The following is a 17,787-nucleotide window of genomic DNA, read 5'->3' on the forward strand; positions in this document are numbered from 1 at the left end:
CAGCTGTCTGCTAATAGATAGGCACATTAACTTCCCACCTTTGTGTCCTGTTATTTAAAAATGTGTATACCTCAAAAAGTCAAGTTCAAATGGATGTACTTTCTTACTTGAGAAATATGTTTTAGGGGTTCATGTTCTTTTCTTTGCTCCCTCTAAAAAAATGAATCATTCTGTGTGGAGAGAAAAAGGCCATTGCAACTTTTTTTCTTTGTGTTGTCCTTTTATATGAATTCAAGGAAATATTTCTCTATTAATTTTATCCACCATTCTAACTAAATTTAACTTTCTTTCTGTTTTTTAATTCTTACAGGGATTTAAATTCACTTTGTTAGGTTTTCTTTTTTTAAGTATTTATTTATTTATTTTTTGGTGTTTGCTTTTCTTTAGTACCAGCTTGGATAATATTCCTACAACTTTGGGGGAGGTAAAACTAATTTGTTTGTAAATGATAAGCCTGATATTTAAGCATTAGTTTTTCATTTTCTTATTAACTTTCTTAAATGATAAAAGAAATAAAATATGAAAATCTTGGAATGTAGAGAAAAGTAAAAAATTACTTATAGTGTTATCAACCCAACAAAACTATTGTTATAATTCTGGAGTATTTAGTTACATGACTTTTTATAGGCTTGTTTCTTTTTAAAAGAATGGTTGTCATCTTGATGTGTATACATCCTTATATTTTTTTATCTAGAGTTTATACACATTGCTTTTTTTGTTATATAATGTTCAAAACTTTCCATTTTTTATGCCTTTGAGGAGATAGATATATATGATGGTTTTCTTAATATTTTTATATTGTTTAATTTACTTTTCACTATGATGAATAAACTATAAAAATAAAGATTAGCAAAGGTAAGATATTCTTAAAGTAAGAATATTTTCAGATGCTAAAATGTCTTGATAATTGACTTTTCAATAGTATACTAGTATATTAAACTTTTAGGATTTTAAGTGTATAATAGAATTATAACTATACAATAGCTGATAATTTAATTGGGAGTAATATGTGTCTTCAAGAGGCAATTTTCTGGATTTTAGTTGAGACTGAATCTTTTTCCACGTTTATTTTCTTGGTGCATTTGGTCTTTTGTAAATTCTTCTTTGGTACCTGACAACTTATCTACTGCATTTCTAACATTTTTCTTGTTTATCTGTATATTAACTGACTGCTCCTTATCATGCTAAGAAGTATAAAATTTTTCTTTCAAATGTTTTTTTTTTAATGTAGCACTTGATACATAAAAAATATTGAAGCACACATGTAGGTTATAAAAATAAATCTATGTTATTATATTACCTTGGTAACTGGAACCATGCAGCTTACCTGGAATCCAGCTTAACCAGAACATCAGCATTCAACTTAATGGAATCCTAGCCCAGTATATCCACTGGTGTGTTCTTTTTAGCCTTTTTTTCATTGGTAAGCTCCAGTCTTTGGGATTTATTGTTCTCTTAGACCAAGTCAGAAGAAATAGAAAATCTGAACAGTTTGATTACTAATAATGAAATTGAATCAGTTGTCAAAAACTCTCGGAGCCCCTAGACAGTGCAGTCAGTTAAGCATCTGACTCTTGGTTTTGGTCCAGAGCATGATTTTGAGATTATGGGACCAAGCTCTGCAATGGGCTCCAAGCTCAGCAAGGAGTCTACTAAAGTTTCTCTTTCCCCCTCCCTCTGTCTCTCTGCTCTCTCTCTCTCTCTCAAATAAATAAAGAAATCTTAAAAACAAAAAGCAAGAAACAAAAACTCCCAACAAACAAAAGTCAAAGACCTGATGACTTCACATGTGAATTCCACCAACCATTTAAAAAAGAATATCTATTTTTTCAAACTTTTCCAAAAACTCGAAGAGGATGGAATGCTTCCAAATTCATTCTATGAGGCCAGTGTTACCCTGAGACCAAAAAACTGGGCAACACCACAGAAAAAAAAAAGTATAGGCCAATATCACTGATGAACATAGATACAAATATTATCAATAGTGTATTAAAGGAATAATATGCCATAATCCAATGAAATTTATTCAAGGATGCAAGCATGACTCAATATCTACAAATCAATCAATGTAATACATCACATTAGTAAAATGAGAGATAAATATCATATGATCATCTTAATAAATCCAGAGGAAGAATTTAACAAAATTCAACATCAATTTATGATAAAAACTCAACAAAGTGGGTATAGGGGGAATATATCTCACCATAATAAAGACCAAATATGACAAACCCACAGCTAATATGATACTCAAAGATGAAAAACTGAAAGCATTTCCTTTAAGATCAGTAACAAGACATGAATGCACATTCTTGCCTCTTTTATTCAACATAGTATTGAAAGTTCTGACCACAGCAATCAGATAAGAAAAAGAAATAAATGGCATCCAAGTCAGTGAAGAAGGCGTAAAACCATCAGTATTTGCAGATGACATGATACTATATATAGAAAACCCTAAAGACTACACCAAAAAAACTATTAAAACTAATAAATTAATTCAGTAAGGGCACAGGACACAAAATTAAAATACAGAAATCTGTTTCTATAATGAATCATCAGAAAGAGAAATTAAGAAAACAATCCCATTTGTAATGGCATCAAAAAGAATAAAATAACTATGAATACATTAAACCAAGGAGATGAAAGACTTGCACATTGAAGTTATTTTTAAAGTTTCGTCACATATGTTTGCATTTTAAGCAATATTTTGTTTACTTTTGCTTTTTCTAGTTTTTAAAAAATTGTATCCCACTCTATGCAACTTGGTACTTCTGCAATATGATATTTCTATGAATTATCTGTGTTGTTGCATTTAGATATAGTATATCCATATTTATCCTGATAAATTTTTGGTTGAAAGAATATACTACAATTTATTCATCTGTTCTCTGGTTGATGAGCATTTGAGTTTTTTTCCAGTTTGTTACTATTATAGATAATCCTTCTATGAATGCTGCTGTAGGCGTCTACTAATGTGCACATGCAAGAATTCTTTAAAGTCTGTTCCTGAGAACAGATATACTTACTGGGTTACGGGGTATGAAGAACTTCAGTTTTAATGTTAAGGTTGCATTTTTTTAAAAGACTTTACTTATTTATTCATGAGAGAGACAGAGAGAGAGGCAGAGACACAGGCAGAGGGAGAAGCAGGCTCCATGCAGGGAGCCTGATGTGGGATCCCCACATCATCACGCCCTGGGCTGAAGGTGGCGCTAAACCGCTGAGCCACCCGGGCTGCCCAAGGTTGCATTGGTTTTTGAAGTGGCATACCATTTTAATTTTCCTAGGGATTTCTAAGAGTTTTTATTGACCTGCATCTTTTTCTGTGCTTTGTATTGTTATACTTTCAGTTTTTTATAAATATATGGAAGTAAAATGGTACATTGTTATCATTTTAAAATTATATTTTCCTGATTACTAATCAGACTGAGCATCTTCTTATTAGTTTATTTATCATTTGTAGTCCCTCTTCTGTGAAATGCCTATTGTGTCTTTTGCCTATTTTTCTCCTGTATTATTTGCTTTATTCTCATTGGGTTCAAGGAATTTAAAAAATATGAACACTATTTCTTTGATGGTTATATGGGTATATAGTCTTCTTCCAGTGTTTGGCTTGTCTTTTTACTTTCTTTATGATATCTTTTAAAAAAAAGTTTGAGTTATAATTAACATACAATAAGCTGAACATATTTTAAATGTACAACTAAATAAAATTTGACATCTGCATACATATGAAACCATTAACACAATCAAGATAGTGAATTTATTCAGCATTCCCAAAAGTTTCCTTGTACCTTTTAGTAATCCTTTTCTCTTGTTTCCTACACTCCCATCTCCATTGATCTACTTTCTGTCACTGTAGATTAATTTAGATTTTTTAGAGTTTTATACAAATGTAAGCATACCGTGTGTATTCTGTTTTGTCTGGCTCCATTCACTCAACACAATTATTTTTGATTCATTCATGTTATTGCATATATAGTTAATTCATTTTTATTACTGAATAATATTCAGTTCTATGGGTATGATACAATTTGTTTATCCATCCCCCCCCCCCTTTTTAGAAGATTTTGTTTATTTATTTGAGAGAGAGAGAGAGAGAGAGCATGTTCATGAATGGCAGTGGGGGAAGGGCAGAGAGAGAGAGGGAGAAGCAGACTCCCCGCTGAGCAGGGAGCTCCACCTGGGCTAAATGTGGATGCTTTACTGACTGAGCTACCCAGGTGCTCCTGTTCATTCCCCTTTTGTTGTATATTTGCATTGTTTCCATTTGTAGGCTATGAAAAACAAAGCCATTCATAAAAGCCTGTGAGTAAACTTGTGTTTTTTTTTTTCTCTTGGCATACCTAGCAGTAGAATGGTTCGGTGTATGACCCATGTACATTTAAATTTTAAGAGAGTGTCCAACTGTTTTCCAAAGTAGTTGGACATTTTACAATCCAACTAGCATTGTATGAAGTTTTCTTCATGGTATCCTTCTATGAATAGATGTTCTTAATTTTAAGGTAGTTGAATGTATTGATAATTTCTTTTTTTTTAATATTTTATTTATTTATTCACGAGAGACTCAGAGAGAGAGGCAGAGACATAGGCAGAGGGAGAAGCAGGCTCCCCGTGGGGACCCCAATGCAGTACTCCATCCCAGGATGCCAGGATCATGCCCTGAGCCAAAGGCAGATATTTGCTCTACCACTGAACCACCTAGGTGTCCCTATATTGATAATTTCTCTCATTACCTCTTTTTTTTTTTCATGTTATTTAAGAAGTTCTTCCTTACCCAAGACCATAGTGATATTCTCCTATATGTTTAAGTTTTTTAGGTTTTGACTTTTGAATTCAAGTCTTTAATCCTTTGGTGTGGTGAGGGTGCTGTGATATGGAATCCATTTTATTTTTCCCATGTGGAAAAAGTTGTCTTAGCACCAGATATCAAACATCTATTCTTTCTCTTATGATGTTTAATGCCACCTCTGCCATACATCACATTTTTATGTACGAGAGGCTCTAGAGTGTCATCTCTGTTCTATTTCATTTTCTATCCCTACATCAGTGCCACACTATGGTGTTCAATCACTACAGTTTTATGATAAGTCCTAAGATCTGGTAGTGAAAATCTTTTTATTTTTTTGTCTTTCAAAGGCTGTTCTTGCTTTTTACTCTTCCATATGCAGTCTGGAATCAACTTTCCAAGTTGTATTTAAAAATCTCTGGGATTTTTAAATTCTGATTGAATTGCATTTAATTCAAAGTTCAATTTGAGAAGAAATGAAATTTTTAAAAAATTGAGTATTCTGACCCAAGACATGACATTTCTTTCTCTTTGAGTCTTTAGTGTCTTTCAAAAGAGTTTTATATTTTTCCATGCATGTTTTGCACATATTTGTTAGGTTTATTCCAAAATTTTATATATTGAAGGGAGGTAGTCTCTTTTAAGTTCTACTAGCACTTACATTAACATTTTAAGGACAATTTAGTTTCTTGCTTTTCATTTTTCCCTCCCATTATCTACTCCCTCAGTGTGCACCCAGATTTATCCTCCTATGAATTTAATCTGGAAGTTAACACACAAAAAACTAAATCTTTTGGAATAACATGTCCTTTTTTTTCAATAAATGTATGTTTTGCATTGTATTCAGTTACCATAATTGTAACAATTAAGATATTTGTTAGACTATATTTTTTCCTCATAACTATTATGTATTTATTGAATTATCTCTAGGCACTTAACCAGTTTTTATAGTACTGATAGTTATTTCTATTAAATGCCTTCAGTTTTTGAACTTACAGTTTTATTAGCCTCTTGCTGAGCTGGACTATATCATCATTCAATTTTTGTAAAAAACTTATTGGGTGGTAAATTTATTTTTCATCTTCTAGCTGGTATTTTTATAACATTCTTCATTTACAGGTGTAATTATTTAACAGATGTTATCCTAACATGAATAGCACATAGATATTTATAAAATTCCTAAATCATAAACTTTCCTCCTCCATGTGCTATAAACTGCTTTGTTGTCTGGCATTTATTATTATAGAGGAGATATTGGAAGAGAAACTGTAGCTGGTTTTTGTCCTCCGGTTTGGTTGATTTTAGGACTCCTTAAAAAATTTTCTAAGTTCTAAATTTTTATGAGGCCATGTAATAATACTTATTTCTACTTGTTAAGTTTCTCTAGAAGATGTTAAACTATCGATTTCTGATGTCAAGTTTGCTTTTTTAGCTCTGCAATATTTTATCCTCTCCTACTTCCTATTATTGCTTCTCATCTATACATTTATTCTTATACTGGTGGGTTTTCTGTCCCAGATTTGTCCTTCGAGTATGCCATTCTCTTTCTGCATGTATTTTTTTACAACTTTATTCATTTTGGCCTTTATTTGGGGGATGCTTCTCAAGTTTATTCTCTATGTCATGAATTGATTTTATGTATATCTACTGATTTTATTTCAGTTACTATATATTTAATTTTGCTATGTTTGTTTCTTATTTCAAACAGTTCTTATTTAATACATTCTTTGATTATATTGGGCTCAAAAACAGATGCTCTTAAAAAGGTTTTTTGCTTCTTAAAGTAGGTGTATGAGAAAGAGCAGGAGGAGGCAATAGAGGATTTTTCTTTAAGCCATATACTTTGCTTTTTCTTTTCTTGGGCAAGAGAAATTTACAGATAGATAATTGATTAATTTAGCATATATTAATTGCATATATTTATTGAGCACCTACTACATACCAGATACAGTTCCAGGCACTAGGGATATAGCGGTGAACAAAATGCGCGCGCACACACACACACACACACACAAACCTCCACTCTCATAGAGGTTATAATCTGCCGAGGAGACCCAAGGAATAAGCAAACCAATAAAGCATTTATATACATCAATGGAGAGATGTGATCTAGAGAAAAAGTGAAAAATAGCATGGAGGGTGCATTTGGGCTGCTTGGAACTAAGAAGGTAAAGATATTTGGGGGAGAGGATTGGAGGTGGAAAAAGCTGCTAGTCCAAAAGCCTTCAGCAGGAGCATGCATGGTGTATATGAGGACTGACAAGATTACAGAGGTGGGCACCTGGGTGGCTCAGTCGGTTAAGTGTCTGCCTTCAGCTCAGGTCATGATCCTGGGGTCCTGGGATAGAGCCCCAAATCAGTCTCTCTGCTTGGCAGGAAGTCTGCTTTTCCCTCTTGCTTTGCCCCTCCCCCTGCTCATGCTCAATCTCTCAAATAAATAAATAAAATGTTAAAAAAAAAAAAAAAAAAAAGAATGCCAAGTTGACTTAAGTTGAATGAATGAGGAGCCTAGTAGCAAAACTGATGTCACGAAGGCACCAGAGACCAATCACACAGGGCTCCTTGGATTTGACTTTTGTCTTCATGAGATGGGCATGTAACAGAGATTTGACAACAGAAGCGTGACATGATTTTACCTTTTATTTTCTTTTTTATCAGGATCACTCTGGCTTCTGGATTGGACACTGACTGCAAAGGTCAGAAGACCAGCTGAGAGACTGCTACTGTGGCCCAGGTAGGAATGCTGGTGACTTGGGCCAGGTGGCAGTGGTGAAATGCCAGGTCTAGTTCAATTTTTTGTATATTTTGAAGCAGAGCTAACATGGTTGGCTGAAGCTTTGAATGTCAGGTGGGAAGAGTGAAGAATTAAGGATAAGTTCAAGGCTATTTGCCTGAGAAGTGAAATGGAGTTGCCACCTCTGAGCAGAAGATACAGAGAGAAGATCAGATCTGGGAAGATAAGCGCTTCTTGTTTTATATGTAATAGGTTTGAGATGCCTCTTGAATATGTTAGTGGAGCTGACATGTAGGAAATTAGACACCCCAGTGTGAAGTTCAGGGGAGAGGTCGTCAGTCTAGAGAAATGACTTGAGAGTTATCTGTGGATGACTTGTCTCTAAAACTCTGATTCTGGATGACTCCAAAGGGAGAACTGTAGATAAGTATGCTGGCATTTTCACCTGTTTAATTCACTTTTGAGTTTGCCTTTTTGATCTTTACTTCTTTCTGCCATTGTCCTAGAGGATTGGCTTTAGGACTTCTCCTGCATTTGTGAGCATGTTGGATTGCTTTGTTTCATTCATTTTGTGAACATAGAAGGTCCATCTGGGTCTGTGTGGGAGCAGATACAGAGTGGGAGGTTTGTGCTCACCTCATCTCTACTGAGTGCAAAATTTTTCTTCTAGACCTAAAGGTTGTGTGCAGGTTGATATAGAAAACCTTGGTCTTACCTGGGATAAAAGAGACATTTATTGCATCCTGTTTTGTTTTACTAGAGATGAGTTTCCCACTCCTTCAGTTCGGTTGCCTAGCACATTGTCCAGCCCAGCTCTGTTGCTCTTCAGCTAACAGACCATGGGGGTGAGCACTGCACTCAGGCCTAGGTAGTCCTTGTATTCCTGAACAAGGTATGTGGTGGACATATAGGCCCCTTGAGTCATTCCTGGGATTGATGCAAGGCTGTTGGAAGAAAGAAATCCTCTTTGCACTGGAATTACTTAATGAATACAGTCCTGGAATTGACAGCTATTACTCCCCTGCTGCATAAAGGGAAAATATTTACAGCAGGAGAGAATACAGCTTTTGCAAAGAGGAAAAGCCAGGCAAAAGATGGGAGAGAAAATGTGCCCTAATAACATTGTTTAAAGATCCTTCCCTGAGCAGTATCTGAAAACACTGTTGGATGACTGCTTACTTGCTTGCTTCTTTGCTTTCTCTTCCCTCTCCTTCCTTCCTTTCCTCTCTCCTTCCCTCTCTTCCTTCCTTTCTTCCTGGAATATGCTTCTTGACTTTCTGTGTATTTGCAATTGGAATAGTTCTAATTTCATGCCTGCTCGATCCTTCAGGCAATCCTCAGGCACAGGTGTGGGAAATAAAGGTCCTTACAAATGGTTCATTGCATGAAAGAAAGCACGTTCAGATGCTTAGCTAAACTCTTTTTTTCTGTGTCTCAGGGATGCCATCACTAAGTAGTTTCAGGATAGGTTTTTCTGTAGGCACACAGGCCGAGCACACAGAGCCAGCTCTGGGCAGCTTGAGCTGCCAGCCAAGACTGGAATGTGGGTCAGTGGTGAATGAGTTTGCCAAAGTCCTTTCTCCCTTGTTTTTATTTTAGTGGAGGAGGCAGATATCAAACAAATTAATGTAATTTAAATAATAAAACAGAAAAGGGATAGAGAGCTCAGGCTCAATTATGGATAGGATGGGCCACTCTCAGGCAATGTCTTCGAATATCATAGAAGCAAAGTAAATGTGTGATCATGTGGTGATCTGGAAGGATGGAATCCAGGTAAAGAAATAGTAAGGGCCATAAGGGGGAATGAGCTTGTGTAAGCAATTGCCAAAGTCTGGTATGGGGAGAACAGAATGAAGGATGGTAGGAATGGCAGTCAGAGTTGTAAAGGGACCTAGTTCTGTCCAACATTGGGGTGTGATATAGTAAGAATTTGGGATATTTTGAAGAGATGAACTCCATGTGGGTGAAATTAGGATGTTGGGCTGCTGGGAGGAGGTGGTAGGGCAGAAATGCTAGCTTGAGCTCTTCCCTTCTCATCTAGGCTCCTTTCTCCATCACTGCAATCTTGGGGTGGGGGGAGGAGGGGAGTGGATCAGGGTCTGCAGGCCACAGCAGGATCTTGGTATTTGTCCAAGAGGAACAGGGGGCCATGGAAGGATTTTAAGCTGCAACAGGATATGGTTGGATTTTCATGTCAATATAGTACTTGGAACCAGAGGAAGGGAGCATTATATAGTAGGAATCCCTGTTATTCGTTCCCCTGAAAATATGTTTAAGACTGTCAACAACAGAAATAAAATTCCCTCTAATCTACACCTTCCCCCACCCCCTCAAGAAAAAAAAAAAAAAGAAACCAAACCACTTCTGAGTGTAATGAGGAGCTTTAGGTTGGCGCCTTTTTATTTTAAATATTTATTTATTTATTTACTTACTTATTTGAGGGGAGGAAGGACAGAGGGAGAGTCCCAAGTGGACTCTGTGCTGAGCATGCAGCCCCAAGGCAGGGTTCAGTCTCACGACCCCGAGCCAAGCAAGAGTGGGCATCAGCCCACTGTGCTACCTAGGCATCCCTGAACTGGCTTTGGATAGAAAAGTGATGTGATACAATTTAGCTATAAAACCATCACTAGCGTTAGGGGCTGACACCATGGTCCAGGGGAGAGGCAGTGGTGACATGGATGGAGTGGTGGTGGCAGAGAGTCATCAGAAAGCCAAAACTAAAGCTAATGGGATTTGCTGATGGAGTAATCATAGGGTTTGAGCACATGACCTAAGTCTCATATTGCCTGAGTGAATAAGTCATGGTGCCCTTACTGATATGGGGAAGCCTAAGGGGCACATTTCCAGAGAGGATGTAAAAGAGTTTTGAGTGCTGTTTGTGCTGACATTATAGGCTTGCACAGAGATGCTCTGTATGTCCGGCTTGTAGGAGATGTCTGCTGTGTGGATTTGTCTAGAGCTTTGGGAAGAGGCCACAGAAGGAGATACTTGGGGAAGTCAATGACATGCAGGTGGATAAAGATGGTCAGACTGGATGAGAGGTCCTGGGCTGTGAGTGTGAGAAGTTGGAAGCCTGAGTTCCAAGAAGGTCTAAAATAAGTGGCTCCTAGACTTGAGAAGGGCTGCCACAACAAGAGGACACCAGTTTAGTGTGACATCCTGGGGACCATGTGCACAGGTATTTTCGGGAGAAGACAGATCTGTATAAAATATTGCTGAGTGGCTGGGTGTAATTGGAGTGGGAAATGTTCATTGGATTTGCCTTTATCATCATGTAACACCAAGGCCAGGGTTTGAGAGAGGTGGAAGAGAGTCCAGCCAGGGTCGATTCTTGACCAAGCATGGAAGGGGCAGCCCCTCTTATGAGCCAACCACTAATGCAGAGCATGATGTGCAGAAGCTGCCTGAACCCAGTCCTGCCTCTGTATTAGATGTATTACAAGTGATGTGTTGGCTTATGTGGTGTAAAAGCCAAAATGGCACCCCTAATGCTGTGGTGGAGAAAAACACAGATTGCTGGGAGTTTCAGTAAGATTAAGATTATTTTATCATCTTGATGTAATGTTGAGTGTGACATGCAGAGGAAACCTGAATGTTAAACCCAGGACAGAACTGAAGCTGCCTCCCAGGGGCTCTAGGCGACAAATGAACTTTGTAAAAATCAGTGAGTGTTTATGGCAGTTCTTAGCACAGTCTTTTGGTGATCCCATCCAATGTCTATTTCTACAATTAACTCAGATTTGTTGTTTCTTTTGCAAATCACATTTAAGTTGAACACATGATATGTGCTAAAATCAGTCCGAGGGAGAAAAACTCTGGCATTTACATGGATTTGACATGTGTTAGTTTGGAAAATTGGGGGGACATTTTGTTAGGACTTTCCACTGGAATAGATTAATAGTTACTTGAACTATTTTGAAGACAGTACAATTCCATTCATTCTTAGGGATGAAGAATCTAAGAACAGAGGTAACGAGGGTGGTTATAATATAAATAATTGTAATTATGGAGCTTGCACTCAGCTAAGTGGAATGAAATGACCAAGGACATACCTTATGAACACTGTACAATAAGTTTTGATATTATGGAGTTCTAATATTTGAGGGTTATGTATGATTTATGACCTACCTAATCTCTGGGAAGTAGCCTGTCACTGAGCTATCCAGTGCTGTGAGCCTCTGCTTACAAATTGCATTTTAAAGACTGTTACTGAGAGAACAAAATATAACTGGTAAAACTTGCACCTTCTCATACTTAGACCAATTTTCTCGAACAGATTTCATTGGGCTGATGTTTGAATGTTTGGTTAATATGACCATGTTTTTAATGTGTCCTTTCTAATCTTCAGAAGAAATTTAAATGTCTCTGGGAACACAGTTAAAGGAGTAATTAACTTTTTCTGGTTAGGATAGACTTCAGAAAAAAATGTAACATTTGAGGCAAGGCTGGAAGAATGGATAGTTGTCTGGTAGAAAAACGAAGAAAATGTGCCAGGCAGAGGGAAAGCATGAACAAAGGCAAGACCATGTGGAAGTGCCTAAGGCCCTTGGACCCAGACCAATCCCAATGAGAAAATGACTACTTTGGGATTAAGAACTTTAAAGACAGGAGCAGACCTTTGTGATGTCCAAGGTTTCTAGTTAGCAAGTACATGAGCTCCTAGGTGGCCTACTGTCTCTGGGACAGGACTGATTGCCATTTCCTACTGTGGCACTTTCTTGCTGCTTTGACATTTGCATGAACCCAGTAGAGGATGCAAACTGGTGTGACTCAGAACTAAAGATTGATTTTCAGTACTGGGAAGGTTTGTAGGTGACATTTATAGCCAGCTGAACTGGGTGATTTCTCAGAGAACACACTAGAATGAGTGATGTTAAGGAGACACCAGTGGTAGGTGCCCAGGGGTCCGAATTCCAAAGGGCAGGCTTTCCTTGGTAACTGTTAACCCAGGTGGGGTCATACCCAGAGTGTATCATGAAGGCCTTCAGAGGAAAAGCAGGTAAAACCAGTTCCTCCAGCATCAGTGCTGGCAAGTATGTGAGGGATGCCGCCATGGAAATGAGTATGAGTATGGGTATGCTAATATTGGAGACTTGCCCATCAAAATCAGAATATCTCTATATTAGGGTTCTCCAGAGAGATAGAATTGGTAGAATGTGTGTGTGTGTGTGTGCATGTGTATACATATACATACATATAGATAGAGGGAGAGATTTTTAAGGATTTAGCTCATGTAATTTAAGGAATTAACTCATGTGATTGCTGAGACTGGCAAATCCAAAATCTGTAGGTCAGGCTGGAGACTCAGGGCAGAATTTGTATTGCAGTTCAAGTTTGAAGGCCGGGACACCTGGGTGGCTCAGTGGTTGAGCGTCTGCCTTCAGCTCAGGGCCAGATCTGGGATCGAGTCCCTCATCGGGCTCCTCACATTGGGCTTCTCCCTCTGACTGTGTCTCTGCCTCTCTCTCAGCATCTCTCATGAATAAATAAATAAAACCTTTTTAAAAAAAGTTTGAAGGCTGTCATCTACTGCAGTTTCATCTTGTTTGGGGGAGGTTGGTCTTTGATTTTTTAAGGCCTTAAGCTGGTTGGGATCGAGTCCCTCATCGGGCTCCTCACATTAGGCTTCTCCCTCTGACTGTGTCTCTGCCTCTCTCTCAGCATCTCTCATGAATAAATAAATAAAACCTTTTTAAAAAAAGTTTGAAGGCTGTCATCTACTGCAGTTTCATCTTGTTTGGGGGAGGTTGGTCTTTGATTTTTTAAGGCCTTAAGCTGGTTGGATGAGGCCCACCTACATTATGGAGGGTAATCTGCTTTACTCAATGTCCACTGATTTAAATATTACTATTTGAGTGCTTGGGTGGTGCAGTCAGTTGAGCATCTGACTCTTGATTTTGGCTCAGGTCATGATTTCAGGGTTGTGGGATTAAGCTCTAAGTCAGCAAGGAGGAGTCTGCTTGCCCTTCCCTCTCTGCCTATTTAAATAAATAAATAAATAAATAAATAAATAAATAAATAAATAAAATCTTTAGAAGTAAAATTTTTAAAATGTTAATTTTATCCAAAAAACACCCTCCAAGGAACATTCGGAATAGTGTTTGGTGAAATATCTGGGCACCATTAACCATCCCAACCCTTAAAGACTGATGTAGAGTGAGCATTGTCTATAAACAGTATCTGTTTATCATCTTTTTGCCAACAAAACAGCAGGGATTTTTTATTATTCTTTGCCATGTTGCTGTATCCAGTACCAATAATGTTCCTTGGCACATGGTGAATGCATAAGAAGTGTTTTATAAATGAATGAATAATAGAATAAACATTTGATTTCAATTATTTGGAGACACAGTACCTGATAGTTTTTTCCATCCTGGCCAAAATGTTTGTGCTAAAGTAATATGATTGCACAGAGCTGCTCTGTATGTCTGACTTGAGTCTCTTTGTCTTCCCAGATGTAAATTAGGCATCTATGGAAATTGATTATAACTTTTTTCATGTTGCTGATTACCATGGTGACACTGGGAATAGACTTCCCTGCATCTTGGTTTGGCAGATCTCTTTGAGCAGTAGCTCTCCACCCAGTGAACAATCCCACTGTATGTATGTATGTATGCATATGTATGTATGCTGTATGTATATTATAGCACTTTGAAAACACGAAGAGATGATCTCTTTTCCTTCACCAGCACAGCTTGTGAAGGCTATTTGTAACTGTACATGGCCCACAGATCATTGGTAGCCTTGGAACACAAGATGGACAAGATGGACGTGGGGAAGCTCTCACAGAACCCACAGTAAAGTGATAAGTGGCAGCCAGTGCGTGGATGGTGAAGCAGAGGGAGAATGCGAAGAGGAAGTCCATCAGGCAGTGGGTACAAATGCAAAGGGCAATGAATAAAAACATCTGCTTCTGATTTTGTCCACAAGTGAGTGAAGACTGATCCACGCTTCTGTTTCGCCTGTGGTTCAGATTTTCCTGTTATTTTGCACCCTTCATCAACACTGACATTATTCTAAGGACTGCACTGAATATTCACATGCCAAGTTCCCTGCCCAAACATCCCAGATAGGTGTTTGGGACAGAGGTGCATATTAATCTTTTCTATAAGTTTTTTATTAAGATTTTGTTTATTTATTCATAGACACACAGAGAGAGAGAGAGAGAGAGAGAGAGAGAGAGAGAGAGAGAGAGGCAGAGACACAGACAGAGGGAGAAGCAGGCTCCATGCAGGGAGCCCAGCATGGGACTCGATCCCAGGTCTCCAGGATCACACCCCAGGCTGCAGGCGGCGCTAAACTGCTGCACCACGGGGGCTGCCCCATATTCACCTTTTCTACCTGGTGTGACAACATTTTTTTTGTATGAGTTAGAATTTGAGTGAGAACTCCTTCTTTTTTAAGATTTTATTTATTTGAGACAGAGAAAGAGAGACAGAGAAAGAGAGAGAGAGAAAGAGAGAGAGAGAGAGAGAGAGAGAGAGAGAGAGAGAGATTACAAGCAAGGAAAAGGGGCAGAGGGAGAAGGAGAAGCAGACTCCCCGCTGAGCAGGGAGCCGGATGCCAGGACTCCATCCCAGGACCATGAGATCATGACTTGAGCTGAAGGCAGATGCTTAACTGACCAAGCCACCAGATGGTCCTGAGTGAGAACCTCTGTGGGAAAACATAGAGGCCAGGGTGATGGATTAGGGGGTCATTCTCTGCCAGCTGCAGTGAGGAAGGGGGTCTGGAGATGGGGTTGGAGGGATTAAACAAAGTACCAAACAGTATTTGTTTGGTTGAGGTGAAGGAAGGTAAAAGACAATAGAAGGTGAAGAAGACAACCAGAAAACTGGCATAATGCCTTTAAGCCACCTGAGGTAGCACTTAGGAAGCTAAGACTACAGGGCCAGAGAACCATTCTGACTTATTAAAAATATTTCTTTTGAAAATCACTGTATAGAATGTAGCACTCGGCTCATAGGGATGTGATATCAAAATATTTGGCAAGAAACAAGACCTCTTTGTGTCTCCGCAAATGAAACTAGCAAGAAACAAGGGGGTAGCTGAGGAGATGGCAGTAGCTAGAGTTCTGTCTTGAGGAATAAAAGAGAAAAGAGGGCAATGAAGGTGTTGGAGAAAGTATTGACACTTTATTTCTTCTAGAATTTGGATGAGGATGGTGATGCATTCTTTTATTTTCTGGTCTTCTGACCCTGGGTGACTGGGGTGGCCCTCAGAAGTTTTATGAGGTGATGAACAATGTGGTGGGCTAAAGACTCTGGTCTTTAGGCAACAAAGAGTTCAAGAAAATATACTACCAACACAACTGCAGATCAACATCTTGGGTCAGACTAGAACATGTCAGGATGGGGTGACTATCAAGACCACGGCAGTGGAGATCATTATGGGAGCACATTTGTTATTAGGAAAGAATCAGAACTGGATCTTGGAGGAAGAGTCACATATGGTGAGGAAAATGATGAAGATGAGCATCAAGAAGATACAAAGGTTCGAAAGATAACCAAGGTCAAAAACTGGATTCCTTCAGAACCACCATCTAGAACTGGCTGGCTTCTTTACAAAAGGTCCGGCTTCCTCCCGAGCACTAAGGCTGTTTCTGTCACAGACACTGGAGATAAAGATCCTCATGCCTCCCACTGTCCTGTACTCAGAAATCCTGGGCACCCAGTCTAAACAGGTCTAGGCTGGTTTTGTAATGAGAACCAAGTCCCGGAAACTACCGTCGTGTTCCACATTTGAATTCCTTGAGAAGCCCTATTAATCAGGATCTGCCCATTTGAGATGAATTACACTGGAAACCCCAAGGCCTATTAGCCAGTTCCTCTAGGCTTCTTCTGTGCAGTCCAGCCTGCTCTGCCCTTCCTCCCCTGACCCTACCTCCTCTGCTGCCTTTCTCCAAAACCTAAGCACTGTGCCTTATGAAGGACCAGTTTCCTAGTGAACAAAAGTCCCTTCTTTTGCCCTCCTTTTTGATGGAAGCTATTATCTTTGGATTTTATTTTAAGATTTATTTATTTATTTGAGAGAGAGTGAGCTAGAGGGAGCATGAGCTGGGGGAGGGATCAGAGGGAGAGGGAGAGGAAGAAGCAGATTCCCTGCTAAGCAGAGAGCCCAACTCGGGGCTCAATCCCAGAATCTTGGGACCATGACCTGAGCCAAAGGCAGATTCTTAATTGACTGAGCCACCTAGGAGCCCCTACTTTTGGGTCTTAACTGACATTTTCCTCTATCATAAGACTTCTACGTTTACAGCAGCCTCCCTACTGTAGCTTCTGGGAAAGCAAGAAGCACATGTGATTTGTTTATTAAGAATCTTCGCAGCATCTAGCACAGCCCCCAAAGTAGCAGCTATTCAAGAAATACGTCTTGAATGAATGAATGAATGTAGAATTTGCTCATTTGCTACCACATATGTTCTGAAAGCCAGGAATGGGGGTTGTGACTCCTTTGTTTCCCCATTACTGTCAATAGCTATCCTCACTTCTATCCCCTGTGTTATAAAAGTCTTTGCTCTCTGGCTCCTGCCTTGCCGCTGCTACACCAAGCCTGGAGTAATCTCAGTGCCATGCCACCACTCAGAATTATGCCACATCTGACATGTTTGTTTTCTTTGGTGGAAATTTCTAGAAGTAGGCATTCACAGTTCATGAAAATGTTCTTTGCACTCTTACCTCCAATCCCTCACCTCTGAGTGAATCCTAATTCAGTCCACCGAACATTTGTACAACCAAGATTCCCAACTCATCCATCATCCTTCTCCTTTCCTATTATATCCACTTCACTCTTCAAGTTCAATTGACAACTTGACAGCACTTGCCAGTTTTGACCACGACTGCCTTCTTGAGATCATTTGTCCTTGGCTTTCTCTATTACTCTTATAGTTTCCTTCTTCTTCCCCTTCTCTCTTGATTGTCCTCCCTCTGTGCCCATTTCTAAAATGTTGGTGCTTTCTTACTATTTAGTCTTCTGCTCTTTTATTTCTTAACCCTAAAGTTTCTACCTGTGCTGTCTCTGCCACCCCTTGAATAATTATTTACATTAGAGATGTCTTCCAAATTTATGATCCCCCTCCCACTAGCTTGTGAGGTCCAGATAGGTATCTCACTGCTATGCACTGACTAACTGTACATAAGGGACTAATATTGACCCCAGATGCAACCTGTTATAAATTTAACACATGATTTCCCTACCATCTTTCCAAATTTGCTTTGTTCCCATTTTTTTTTTTTTTGGTAACCCTCATTGTATGTCTTGATTC

General features: G+C 38.8%; 1 protein-coding gene across 10 annotated transcripts in view; it reads left to right on the plus strand.

Annotated features, from left to right (window-relative positions):
* KIAA1217 (KIAA1217 ortholog) overlaps positions 1-17,787 on the plus strand; it is a 730,776-nt gene that overhangs the window by 34,488 nt on the left and 678,501 nt on the right. For all 10 annotated transcript variants that reach the window (XM_072749379.1, XM_072749392.1, XM_072749378.1 and 7 more), the window contains exon 2: positions 7,448-7,523. The gene's annotated coding sequence lies outside the window, so the exon portion shown is untranslated. The remainder of the gene's footprint in view (positions 1-7,447; positions 7,524-17,787) is intronic.

Source organism: Vulpes vulpes, chromosome 2 (genome assembly GCF_048418805.1).
Source record: "Vulpes vulpes isolate BD-2025 chromosome 2, VulVul3, whole genome shotgun sequence".
Lineage (NCBI taxonomy): Eukaryota > Metazoa > Chordata > Mammalia > Carnivora > Canidae > Vulpes > Vulpes vulpes.